Source organism: Nomascus leucogenys, chromosome 19, assembly GCF_006542625.1.
Source record: "Nomascus leucogenys isolate Asia chromosome 19, Asia_NLE_v1, whole genome shotgun sequence".
Taxonomy (NCBI): domain Eukaryota; kingdom Metazoa; phylum Chordata; class Mammalia; order Primates; family Hylobatidae; genus Nomascus; species Nomascus leucogenys.
In genome coordinates, this window is record NC_044399.1 from 23,849,739 (window position 1) to 23,863,779 (window position 14,041).

The window sequence follows — 14,041 nt, forward strand, 5'->3', positions numbered from 1 at the left end:
TGAATTACTAAAGATGGCTCTAACAACAGAAAACCAATGAGGAATGGGATCCCATGGACACAAGGCCTTAATCAGTTGGGATCTAGGTCTAAAATTTACAAATCATCTGCCTAGAACCATTTGTTGGTCATCACGTATTATGTGAATACAAAAGAATGCCAAATAGAGAGCAGTGTGAAGAAGAAGAGGCGAGAACGACCCCTGGACTGACCAAAGCCTGCACGGCACTGCATCCTGTGCCAAGTGCTTACCTCCCACCACCGTCGCCACCACCATGCCCAAGAGAAAGGGTGAAGGGGATGCTAAAGGAGATAAAGCCAAGGTGAAGAACGAACCACAGAGAAGATCCATGAGGTTGTCTGCTAAACCTGCTCCTCCAACGCCAGAGCCCAACCCTGAAAAGGCCCCTGCAAAGAAGGGAGAGAAGGTACCCAAAGGGAAAAAGGGAAAAGCTGATGCTGGCAAGGAGGGGAATAACCTTGCAGAAAACGGAGATGCCAAAACAGACGGGGCACAGAAAGCTGAAAATGCTGGAGATGCCAAGTGAAGTGTGTGCATTTTTTATAACTGTGTACTTCTGGTGACTGTAGTTTGAAATCTATTTTTTATCAAGTTTTATAAAAATGCAGAATTTTGTTTTACTTTTTTTTTTTTTTTTTTTGAGTTGAATTCTCGCTCTATCGCCCAGGCTGGAATGCAGTGGCGTGATCTTGGCTCACTGCAACCTCCACCTCACGGGTTCAAGCGACTCTCCTGCCTCAGTCTCCAGAGCAGCTGGGATTATAGGCAGGCACCACCACACCTGGCTAATTTTTGTATTTTTAGCAGAGATGGCATTTCACCATGTTGGTCAGGCTTGTCTCAAACTCCTGACCTCAGGTGATCCACCTGCCTCAGCCTCCCAAAGTGCTGAGATTACAGGCATGAGCCACTGCGCCCGGCCACTTTTTCTTTTTTTTTTAGGCACAGTTTCGCTATTGTTGCCCAAGCTGGAGTGCAATGGCGCGATCTCGGCTCACTGCAACCTCCGCCTCCCAGGTTCAAGCAATTCTCCTGCCTCAGCTTCCCAAGTAGCTGGGATTACAGGCGCGCATCATCATGCCCAGCTAATTTTTTGTATTTTTAGTAGAAATGGGGTTTCACTATGTTAGCCAGGCTGGTCTTGAACTCCTGACCTCCGGTGATCCACCTGCCTCAGCCTGCCAAAGTGCTGGGATTACAGGAGTGAGCCACTGCGCCCAGCCTTTTTTTTTTTTTAAGCTATGTTGTTAGCACACAGAACACTTCATTGTTGTTTTTGGGGGAAGGGCCATATGTCACTAATAGAATGTCTCCGAAGCTGGACTAATGTGGGGAAAACACCTTTCCCTTCCAGTTTTGAGAGAGTTCCTCTTGGCTCCCAGGAGGAGGGATTCCCGGACTTTAACACACATGGCCACCTTGGCACAAAAGCCTTGTGGTATGGAAAACAAATTTGTTTTTATGTCCTCTTCTCTCTTTCCATCTTTCAGTAGAGACTTAACTCCCTTAAACCCAGGTATCTGTTGGGACCTGACCCCCAATCATTAGTTACCAGTGTGTCAGGCAATCTGGACTTTCCAGTGATGCCATTGAGATGGCACCTGTCAAAAGAGCAGTGGTTCTTCAGATAAATTCTGCCATTTTCATTTCACTTCCTGAAAGTCAGGGTCGGCTGGGAAAAGTTGTTAAACAATATGCTAAATATGAAATGTCAACCCTCACTCTAAACTTTCCCTGTACACAGCATCAGATGAAGACTTCACTGGGTTTTAGAGTAAAGCTTTCTGATTTTCTGATTTTTGGTCTACTGAAGAAGGGAGTTTGAAAGTTGTTGTGGCCGGGCGCAGTGGCTCACACCTGTAATCCCAGCACTTTGGGAGGCCAAGGTAGGCAGATCACCTGAAGTCAGGAGTTCGAGACCAGCCTGACCAACATGGTGAAACCCCATCGTTACTAAAAATACAAAATTAGCCAGGCGTGGTGGCAGATGCCTGTAATCCCAGCTACTCGGGTGGCTAAGGCAGGAGAATCGCTTGAACCCAGGAGGTGGAGGTTGTAGTGAGCCAAGATCAGGCCATTGCACTCCAGCCTGAGCAACAAGAACAAAACTCTGTCTCAAAAAAAGAAAAAAAAGAAAATTGTTGTATACTGTTAATGATTGTCTGCCCATGTCCTGCCTGAAATACCATGACTGTTTATGGAAAGTATCTTTAATAAAGCTGGATACAGTTTGGCTTGGAAAAAAAAAAAAAGAATGCCACATAGTAGATGCTCAATAATCACAGGCATAATTCTGAAACAAAACCTGAGAATAAACCAAATATTAATAATATTACTGGCAATAAGGGCAAATCCCTTGAGTAAAGCTGAAGGTACTAGTATTACAGAATCTTTATCATCTGGTATGTGGAATTTAGCCACCCATGCACATAGGTACCATATTATATGTAACATTTATGTTGTATGTAACATCTGATTAACTGTGGTAACATCTAAATATGGGAGTATATTTTGTTGGAACCAGTAAGCTTTTAAAACATATCATTTCATATCTATTACATTTCTATTCTCTCTGCCCCACTGTGGAATAATTACCTAATGCTTAACAATTCTACTAGTCTATTTGCAGAGCAGTACTCAAAGAATAATTATAATTGAAATTTTCAAAATGCAAGATACCAAAAACTTTGTTTTACATTTTTCAAAAAGCAATTAATAAATTAACATTTACTGTTTACCATTAATTCAGTACACTTCTGTTGATCACAGTAGATATACTGTGTCATGCTGAATATTCATTGAGAATCCAATATGTTTCAGGTTCTGCAGAAGGAGCTTCAGACACTGACAAGCTTGTAGACTTATCTACCAGGTGCCAGATACTGCTAGGAACCTTTGATAATATGGATACTCCCCTCACAATATCCCCACAAGGCAGATGATACTGTACTCATTTCACAGAAGAAACTGAAGAGGTTAAATTACTTGCCCAAATTCAGTATGTCACGAAGCCAGAATGCAATCCCAAGCCTGACTAATTCTTAAGCCCATGAACTTCCCACGGGCTTTATCTGCCTCTTCCTCTCTTAAATGGAGATAATGCGTCACAGGTTCCTGCAAACAGCAGAACTTACTGTTAGCACATTTGTCCAGAAGAAAAACAAGCCAGAGATGACTCCCAACACACTGGACAGCATCAATCACATACATAAATTAGGGAGTGCTAATTGTTTCTTATCTCTTGGTATAACTCTCTGAAAGGAAGAAAAGGGTAACCAGCATCTCCCCATGTACATGACTGGTGCCTGTTTCAGGCAAGTGCAATTGAAGTCAGCATCCAACAAACACCCCTTTCTACTCTTCACAGGGGATGACATGTAGTGACAGGCAATTTTGGCAAATTTGCAGTCATATTTTGAATACTGTTAGTTATGTATGGTTTTTAGAATGTTGATATGATGTTCCTGCTCATTAAAAATTAATGCAGAACTGGCATTGTTACCTTTGTAGAAACCAAGAAAATATATTGGGTAAATAGTAGGCATAAGTCGAAGAACACTGCTTCAATTTAATATAATTCAGTTGCAATTTGGAGTAATTGCCAAACGTACTTTAGACAATGTAGAAAATATACTCACACTAAGACAGAAAAAAGTAGAAATGCTAGAACAAAAGCAGGAAATCCTGCTTTTACAAAGGGTCAGTAAGACTCAGAAAAAGTCACAGCCATTGTAAGTGAAAAGTTGCTTAATTAAGGTTTAGGGGTTTTTTTGTTTTGTTTTGTTTTTTGAGACAGTCTCATTCTGTCACTCAGACTGGAGTGCACTGGCACAATCTCGGCTCACTGCAACCTCCACTTCCTGGGTTCAAGTGATTCTCCTGCCTCAGCCTCTTAAGTAGCTGGGACTACAAGCGCATGACACCATGCCCGGCTAATTTTTTTTTTTTTTTTTTTTTTTTTTTTTTTTGAGATGGAGTCTCCCTCTGTCACCCAGGCTGAAGTGCAATGGTGTGATCTCGGCTCACTGCAACCTCCGCCTCCCAGGTTCAAGCGATTTTCCTGCCTCAGCCTCCCAAGTAGCTGGGATTACAGGTGCCCGCCACCGTGCCCAGCTAATTTTTGTATTATTAGTAGAGAGGAGGTTTCGCCATGTTGGCCAGGCTGGTTTTGAACTCCTGACCTCAGGTGATCCGCCCGCCTCGGCTTCCCAAAGTGTTGCGATTACAGGCGTGAGCCACTGTGCCCAGCCTAATTTTTGTATTTTTAATAGAGATGGGGTTTCGCCATCTTGGCCAAACCCCAAACCCCTTGGCCCAGTCAAGGTTAAAGTTTTTGTTTGTTAAGAAGCACAGTTAACAGAAAGAATTACAATTACTTTCCACGCCAATAGCGCTCACACAAACATGGTGAACATTCCTAAAACCCACAGGACTTTCTGTAAGAAGTGTGGCAAGCACCAACCCTGCGAAGTGACACAGTACAAGAAGGGCAAGGATTCTCTGTATGCCCAGGGAAAGCGGTGTTATACAGGAAGCAGAGTGGCTATGGTGGGCAAACTAAGCTGATTTTCCAGAAAAAGGCTAAAACTACAAAGAAGATTGTGCTAAGGCTTGAGTGCGTTGAGCCCAACTGCAGATCTAAGAGAATGCTGGCTATTAAAAGATGCAAGTATTTTGAACTGGGAGGAGGTAAGAGCAGAAAGGGCCAAGTGATCCATTTCTAAGTGTCATCTTTTCTTTTATTATGAAGACAATAAAATCTTGAGTTTATGTTAAAAAAATAATAATTACAATTATCATTTAGTCCAAAACCCTCAATTTTCAAGATGGGAAAACTAAGAAACTTGTAAAGATCACAAGTTAGTAGGAAAGGTCCCAGAAACTACATCTCTGATGTACATGTCCAGTGCTCTGATTTTTTAAGACAAAGTATCACCCTGCCATGCAGGCTGGAATGCAGAGGCAAAATCTCAGCTCACTGCAACCTCTGCCATCTGGGCTCGAGCAATCCGCCCACCTCAGCCTCCTGAGGAGCTAGGACTACAGGCGTGTACCACCATGCTCGGCTAATTTTTAAATTTTTTTGTAGAGATGCGGCCTCACTATATTTCCCAGGCTGGTCTCCAACTCCTGGGCTCAAGTGAACCTCCCACCTTGGCCTCCCAAAGTGCTGGGATTACAAGCGAAAGCCACTGCACCCAGCCTTCCAGTGCTGTCGGTTTGTTTGTTTGTTTTTGAGACAGAGTCTCACTCTATCCCCCAGGCTGGAGTGCAGTGCGTCATCTTGGCTCACTGCAACCTCCGCCTCCCGGGTTCAAGTGATTCTCATGCCTCAGCCTCCCAAGTAGCTGGGATTACAGGTGGCTGCGACCACGCCCAGCTAATTTTTGTTATTTTTAATAGGGACGGGGTTTCGCCATGTTGGCCAGGCTGGTCTCGAACTCCTGACCTCAGGTGATCCACCTGCCTCGGCCTCCCAAAGTGCTGGGATTACAGGCGTGAGCAACCACGCCCAGCCCAGTGCTCTGTTTTTAAAAGTTTCCCAACTTGCCCACTCATATCACCTGGGATATTTACTAATTGTACAGTATGAACAGAATCTAAATAAATGTTCTTGCCTTGAGACCCTTCCACACAGCTACTAGTTTTTTCTTAAAGCACTCATTAATGCCCCTTTCCCACTTAGAAAATCTTCCACTGATTACAAGTTAGTCCAAACTTCTTAGTATGAAATACGGCCCTCTTTAGTATCTCACTGTATCACATTCTCCAAGTACTTTCCATTTCCATATGTCCTAAGTATACCAACCTTTTTTGAAACAGTTAACTTTGTTCTCTCCTCTACTCCTTCATAAAGAGGTGCTCCCTTTGTCATGGTCATCACACTTTCTTCTCCTTCTTTGATTCCCAATTCAAATGTCATCTTGTCTTTGAAAGACTTCTATCCTCCCAGGTAGTTAGTCACTATCTCCTATGTGTGTCCATACACTTGTTTACACCACAATAACCTCATTTATCACACTATTTTAATTTCATGATTGCCTGTTTCACATGTCCTGGGGAGAGACCATTTTTATTTACCTCCATATGCCTGGTTTCTAAACCAGATCTTCCAAAGAAAACACTCGATAAATATTTGCTGAACAAATGAATTGGGTAAATAATACGGTTGAGATACCAAAAAAGATGTGAATAAAGCAAGCAGGGAGAGGCAATGATGAACTGAATATACAGAAAGGAAACCAGCAGGAAGCAGAACAGGCTCCAACCTACTTCCATTAAACCCTGCAGAAATCAGAGTTGTGCAACATGGCTCTCCTGTAACTTGGCTTTTCTTTCTTTTGAGCATACTTTTAAATAAAGGTTTATTTCCCATTGAATTCTGAAGGTTTTTTATTGAGAGTGAGGAAGAAGGCTCAGGTTTTTTAATTACTTCATGATTCAATATTTTGAATCATTTTGTTAATTTGACGAATGGTCTGACATTCAAAAGCACAATCATCAGTCATCATGTTCCTGCAGGTGTGTGTGTGTGTCTATATGTATATATGTGTGTGTATCTCTCTCTCTCTCTCTCTCTCTCTCTATATATATATATATATATATATATATACATTTTTTTTTTTTTCAGACAGAGTCTCGCTCTATCACCCAGGCTGGAGTGCAGTTGCATGATCTTGGCTCACTGCAACCTCAGCCTCCTGGGTTCAAGTGATTCTCCTGCCTCAGCCTCCCAAGTAGCTGGGATTACAGGCGCGTACCACCATGCCTGGCTAATTTTTTGTATTTTTAGTAGAGACGAGGTTTCAACATGTTGGCCAGGCTGGTCTTGAACTCCTGACCTCGTGATCTGCCCACCTCAGCCTCCCAAAGTGCTGGGATTACAGGCGCGAGCCACCACGCCTGGCCTTTTTTTTTTTTAGAGACATGGTCTTGCTACATTACCCAGGCTAGACTCAAACTCCTGATCTCAAGAGATCCCCCTGCTGCCTCAGCCTCTCGAATAGCTAGGACTACAAGTGTGCACTATGCCCAGCTTCGTGCAGGTATATTTTATAAAACTTTCTCTAGTGTCTCTGCCACTCCCAGCATGTGCTAGGTACACACAGCCAACTTCCAAACTATACTTGCTGATCAGCTGAGAAAAACGTTCCTGTTTCATTTAGTTCCCAAGGAAATCAAGGTCAGTTCTGTATGAATGTAAACCAAAAATAAAATAAAATTCTAAGGCCCCCCAAACCTTCTTAATGGACTTCCTTCTCATCCAGGGCACTGTTAAAATTTAACCTGAGGCTGGTTCAGGCAGTGATGGGAAGTGGGGTTCAGACATACTCATTAAACCTCACTGGCCTTAACATCAACACAGACTTAGTCTGATAAGAAGCATTTACAATCTATCCTCTCAGAAGCCTGCCACCCAGAGGCTTTATCTGCATAATAAAACTTTAGTCTTTATAACATTCTTATCATCATAACCCAGTCTTTTCCTTTCTATTGATCCCAGGTCTTTAGATAAACTCAGCCAATTGTCAACCAGAAAATTTTTAAATCTACCTGTAAACTGGAATCCCACCCTCCCCTTCGAGTTGTCCCACCTTTCTGGATGGAACCAATGTATTTCTTAAATGTATTTGATTGAAGTCTCTTGTCTCCCTAAAATGTATAAAACCAAGCTGCGCCCCGACCACCTTGGGCACATGTTCTCAGGACCTCCTGAAGGCTGTGTCACGGGCCATGGTCACTCATATTTGGCTCAGAATAAATCTCTTCAAATATTTTAGAGAGTTTGGTTCTTTTCATCAACATGAGAAGAGCTGGAGCAAAATTACCTGCTACTTTATAGTTTCTGCAGTAAGATGAAATTTACAGAATACATATATTCCCCACCTATGCATTCATTCATTCTTTCATTCTACCATTCATTTATTCATCAAACATGAATGGTCATTACAATAAAGGGATTTGGCCAGGTGCACTGGCTCACACCTGTAATCCCAACAACTCAAGAGACTAAGGCAGGAGGATTGATGAGGCCAGGAGTTCAAGACCAGCCCAGGCAACACAGCAAGACCCCATCTCTACAAAAATAATAATAAATAATAAAGGGATTTGGGGAATGCCAAGAGAACCCAGAGAACAAAACGAACACTACTTGAGAGGTAAATCAAAGTAAGGTACATGTAATCAAGGAGGTAATATTTGTGTAAGAATTATCTAACATGAGGTCGGTGGCAAACTGAGTGAACTCCAAGTGTCCTCGGAGTGAATGACATTGTATAGTGTGCGGATAGGCTCTGTTATAAAGAAAGGAAGTTTCTGAACCTGAGAGAAGGACTAATTAAAAGAAGGAAAGCATAAGAGCCAGTGTAAGACTAAAACCACTCCTATTCCTGTTCAAAAACTGTGCGATTTGAGAGTGATGTAATTTCAAAGAAGTCACTTCATCTTAAGAGGTACAAGAGGCCAGGTGTGGTAGCTCACACCTGTAATCCCAGCACTTTAGGAGGCCAAGGCAGGCAGATCATTTGAGTCCTGGGCTATACAAGGAAACCCCATCTCTACAAAAAATACAAAAATTATACAAAATATGAAAATTAGCCGGGTGTGGCAGTGCGTGCCTGTAGTCCCAGCTACTCAGGAAGGTGAGGTGGGAGGGTCACTCGAACTTGGAAGGCGAAGGTTGCAGTGACCTGAGATTGCGCCACTGCACTCCAGCCTGAGTAACAGAGTGAGACGCTGTCTCAAAAAAAAAAAAAAAAAAAAAAAAAGAGTTAAACCTTTAGAAACCCAGTAGTCTTCAAATCACGCCCCTTGGAGTTCTAAAAGTTTCAAGGAGGTACAACAGAGGTGGGGTAGGGAGGAAAGGGGGAAGGTTGGAAGGGATACCAACTTCAGTGAGAGTAGCTCTGTTTTTGTGTTTTATATATTGAAGCTTCTCCGTAAGATTTCGTCTGATTTTTTTTTAAAGATAAATGACAACATACTCTTCATTTCAAAAACAACCAAATAGGTCAGGTGTGGTTCATGGCTCATGTCTGCAATCCCAGCATTTTGGGGGGCCACAGTGGGAGGATCACTTGAGCCCAGGAACTCAAGACTAGCCTGGGCAACACGGAGACTCTTTCTCTACAAAAAATTAAAAACTTAGTTGGGCATGGTGGCACACACCTGTTGTTCTAGCTACTCAGGAGGTAGCTACTCGGGAGGTGAAAGGATCATTTGAGCCCAGGAGTTCAAGGTTACAACGAGCTATGATTATGCCACTGCACTCCAGCTTGGGTAACAAAGTTAGACAGTGTCTCTAAAATAAAATAATGTAAAAAAAAAAAAAAATAGAAGCCAACAAGATTAAGTAATCAAGATCACACAATTTAAGAAAAATAGTAAGGCATGCTATTGATTTTGGACATTGCTGTGCAAGTCATGGAGAGCCAGTATTTAAAACACAGTATAAAGTTGAATGTACTTGGCAGGGCGCGGTGGCTCACCCCTGTAATCCCAGCACTTTGGGAGGCCGAGGTGGCGGATTACCTGAGGTCAGGAGTTTGAGACCACCCTGGCCAAGATGGTGTAACCCCACCTCTACTAAAAATACAAAAATTAGCTGGGTATGGCGGCGCATGCTTATAGTCCCAGCTACTTGGGAGGCTGAGGCAGGAGAATCGCTTGAACCCAGGAGGTGGAGGTTGCAGTGAGCTGAGATGACGCCACTGCACTCCAGCCTGGGTGACAGAACAAAACTCCATCTCAAAAAAAAAAAAAGTTGAAGGTACTTGTTTACCCAGCACCAAGATGAAGAAAGTCAAAATCATCGCAGTCCCCCAAAGCCCCCTCATGCTGCCTTCCAGCCTCTTCCCACCAGGCAAACATGATCCCAACTTCTAATACCACAGATTCGCTCTGTCTGTTAAGGTACTTCATATGAATGGAATTATGTAGCCCGTTGTGTCTCTTTTGTTCAGCATTTGGTCTATAAGTTGTGTCATTATAGACCCTGTGTTCTCAAAAAAGAGAAAAAACACACACACACACACATAGTATATATTCTGGTTAGAGACCCACATTTGGTAGTTATCAGAGATTGGGAATACTTGCAATGTCAGTGAATTACAGTATCCAGGGAAAGTACAAATAAAAAAATATGTAGGAAGACTGGTCTTTTAAGAGGAGAGGAAGACAACTCTGACAAGCAGTATAGGAACAAACTGGATTTTGAGTCTTGAGACAAACACACCAATTATGAAGTGACTGGCATAGTCCAGGCAGTGAGAACTTGAACTTAAGCAATGGAGAAGAGGTATTTCAAAGGCAGAATAGACAGAATTTTCTGATCAGCTAAATGTGGAAGATGAAAGAGGAGCATCACAGATGGGTTTCTATCTTGGGTGACTGCAGAGCAGTAATATTAACCAAGACAGAAGCTCTAAGAAAGTAGGAATCTAGATATTAGATTTGGGGGATGAACAACAAAATGTTCAGTTTTGAGCATACCTAATCCGATCCACCTACAAAGACATCTAGATGGAAGTGTCCAAGAGATAGTGAACACTTTATGTAGAAACCCAGATTTCATAGTCATTAGGGATTGGGAGGAGTTGTAATCATGTGGGTGAATGACACTATCCAGGGAAATCATGTATAAGAAAAAAGAGACAAGAATAGTCAGAAACAGAGGTTCAGAAACAGGAGAAATCGGGATACAGCGTTAAGAGTTTCAAGAAGAAAATGGTATTGTCACAGAAGTTAAGACTCAGCTATTAGTGTTGGCAATCTGGAATGAGTGTAGTTCTATTACAGTGATGGCTGTAAAAGCCAAATTGAAGTAGATTAGGCAATAAATGTTTAAAATAAGGGGAAGAGCCTGGGCGTGGTGGCTCACACCTATAATCCGAGCACTCTGGGAGGCCAAGGCAGGCAGATCGCATGAAGTCAGGAGACCAGTCTCGTAGTCAACATGGTGAAACCCTGTCTCTATTAAAAATACCAAAATGCACCGGGCATGGTGGTGAATGCCTGTGAGGCGGGAGAATAGCTTGAACCTGGGAGGTGGAGGTTGCAGGGGGCCAAGATCACACCACTGCCCTTCAGCCTGGGCGACAGAGCAAGATTTCCTCTCAAAAAATACATAGGAAAAAAGGTAAGATTTAAGAAAGGGAGGCAGAGTTATTACAAGGCTTTAGTTTTTAGGTGACAGAACAAAACTATTTTTAGACAAAAAAAAAAAAAGAAATAAAGATTTAATTTACAAAAAGGAGATGGAAGAGAAGTTACCTAATGGAAGTTAGTGCCAGAAAAAGTAGTAGTAGACAGCTCTAGAACACGAAAATAGAACCTGGGACAGATATTTCTGTCTCTGAGAACGAAGTTCAAGAAGGGCAATAAGAATGAACAAAGGCATACATAAGTTTAGAAGAAGAAGAAAGAGCAGTTGAGAAGGTACAGATTTTCTTCTACCATTTTTCTTTTCTTTTACAGATATATAATCTTTTTGAGACAGTCGATGTTGTCCAGGCTGGAGTGCACTGGCATAATCACAGTGCACTGCAGACTCGACCTCCCAGGCTCACGTGATTCTCCCACCTCAGCTTTTCAAGTGGCTGGGACCACAGGAGTGCGCTGCCAAGCCCAGCTAACTTTTAAAATTTCTTACAGAGGTGCAGTCTCCCTATGTTGCCCAGGCTGGTCTCCAACTCCGAAGCTCAAGTGATCCTCCCGCCTCAGCTTCCCAATGCAAGCTTTCTTTGTCTCTCTTCTTTAGACTCAGACAACACTCCAAAAGGCAGGGCTAAAGATGGACTCCTTGATCTCATAGGCCCTCAAGTGTCTAAGCACAAATTTCTCACCTCTTCAAGCCAAAAAAGAGAAAGATACATGCAAATCAGTTCTCATGACTCAACCAGATATGTGCATTTCAGCTTGCATTCAAATTAGCTTAGGCCCTACACATCAAAACATTTGTTAAAATGAATGAATGTGAAGGAAAACATTCTAGGCAGAGGTTACTCTGCAAAAGCAGAGTAACTAGTGTGGTCTGGAAAAATAGATTACTTATTCACATGAAATAGTGAAGGGCTGGCCTGGCACAGTTGCTCATGCCTGTAATCCTAGCACTTGGGAGGCTGAGGCGGGTGGATCACCTTGAGCTCAGGAGGTCAAGATCAGCCTGGGCAGCATGGCGAAACCCCTCTCTACCAAAAATACAAAAAATTAGCCAGGCAAGGTGGTATGTGCCTGTGGTCCCAACTACTCAGGAGGCTGAGGAGGGAGGACTGCTTGAGTCTGTAAGGTGGTGGTTGCAGTGAGTCAAGATCGTGCCACTGTACTCCAGCCTGAGTAACAGAGTGAGACCCCATCTAAAAAAAAAAAAAAAAAAAAAAATAGTGAAAGGCTAACAACAATGCAAGGAACCATAACAATAGATACAAAAATAAGTACTATGTTAACGCCTAGCTGATATAAATGTCAATTACCACGAGATCCTTAAAACAACCTAAAAAATTAAACGTTAAAAAATATATATATAATAGAAAGTGAAAGTCCCATTACCAAGAAAACAATCATTAGCAGTTTTGAATAGATTGTTCCAGATATTTCCTATTTATATACTAGCAAATACCACTTTTACAAAAATGAAGTCATACTTCATTGTTCTGCTTTTTTCATGTTACCAATTTTTCACAGTGAATAAGTAATCTTCTATTTTTCCAGACCATACTAGTTACTCTGCTTTTCCTCCTACTGTAACCTCTGCCTAGAATGTTTCCCTTCACGTTTGTTCATTTTAACAAATGTTACAATTAATGCTACAATAAACATTCTTCATACATGTGTGTAAATACAGGTCTGTGGACAGATATGTGTTTCCAAAGATAAATTCTAGAAGTGGAAGTAGCAGGTTAGAGAGTATGAACATTCTGATTTTAATAGATAATACCAAACAGCCTAAATTGGACTTTACCTGTAAAGTCTCTTAATACATGCTGATAGCATAATACCAGTAAGATGGGGTTTAGAGACACAACCCTCTAACTCTGACTTAATTCAAAAGACATTTTAGAGTACCTATACCAGTAATATACTGCATTTCCTCTAAGCAATTTTCCACAAACATTATTTCCCTTAACTAAGCTTTCCTCTCCAAACAAATGTGATTTGTTAGCACATGCTCCACAAAAATCTCAAAGTTTTTTGCTTAACAAACCATACTACTTTGAACATCCTCATATATACACTGAGTATTTAGGTAGGCCAATACTTCTAGAAACAGAATTAATGGGTATCAAGTTGCTTTCCAAAATTTATTAATAGTACCATTTTATATTCCCACTGGTATGTAAACATACTTGTTTCTGTATAATCATGCCAATATTTGGTATGAACAATTATTTTATATATTGCCAATCTGAAAGGCCTGTCTCATACCAGGTCTTATACCAGAAAATTGTCCTATATTTTATTCTAGTACTTCTATGATTTAAGGGTTTTATGTATATATTTGATCTACGTGGATTTTATTTTGGAGTGAAGAAATAGATATGAGTCCAAATTGTTTGCGCTACCCTTCTACCACCACCACTTGCAATGTCTAGCAGTGTCTACCATTCTTATCTCTATGACCTCTAAGACTGTATCCCAGCCCATAAAGATGGAAAGGCAGAAGGCTAAGTAGAGTATAGCACAGAAAGGAGAGTGGGGGATTAACTGCAGAGAGGAAAAACTTGACAAACATTACTTCAGCCAGGTGGTCAAGGTCAACATCAACAGTCATAAAGCATGCAGACAGTATGTGCTCTTGATAAGATGAAAGTATCATTTTTGCCTTTGTCATCTTCCTCCTAAAAATTCATTAACTTAGTCCAAGCATGACAAATCATCAAATTCCAATATACCTACAATATATTTATATATCTCCTACAATATCTGTCCAGTAACCTCTCCAAATTATCAAAGTCATCAAAAACAAGGAAAGTCTAAGGAACTGTCACAACCAAGAGGAGCCTAAGGAGTCATGACAGCTAAA

General features: G+C 41.6%; 1 protein-coding gene and 1 pseudogene across 9 annotated transcripts in view; one reads left to right on the plus strand and one right to left on the minus strand.

Moving 5' to 3' along the window:
* Positions 1-14,041, minus strand: part of ITSN2 (intersectin 2) — a 157,129-nt gene that overhangs the window by 129,282 nt on the left and 13,806 nt on the right. The gene's annotated exons all lie outside the window — the stretch shown is intronic.
* LOC100586066 lies at positions 195-632 on the plus strand (annotated as a pseudogene).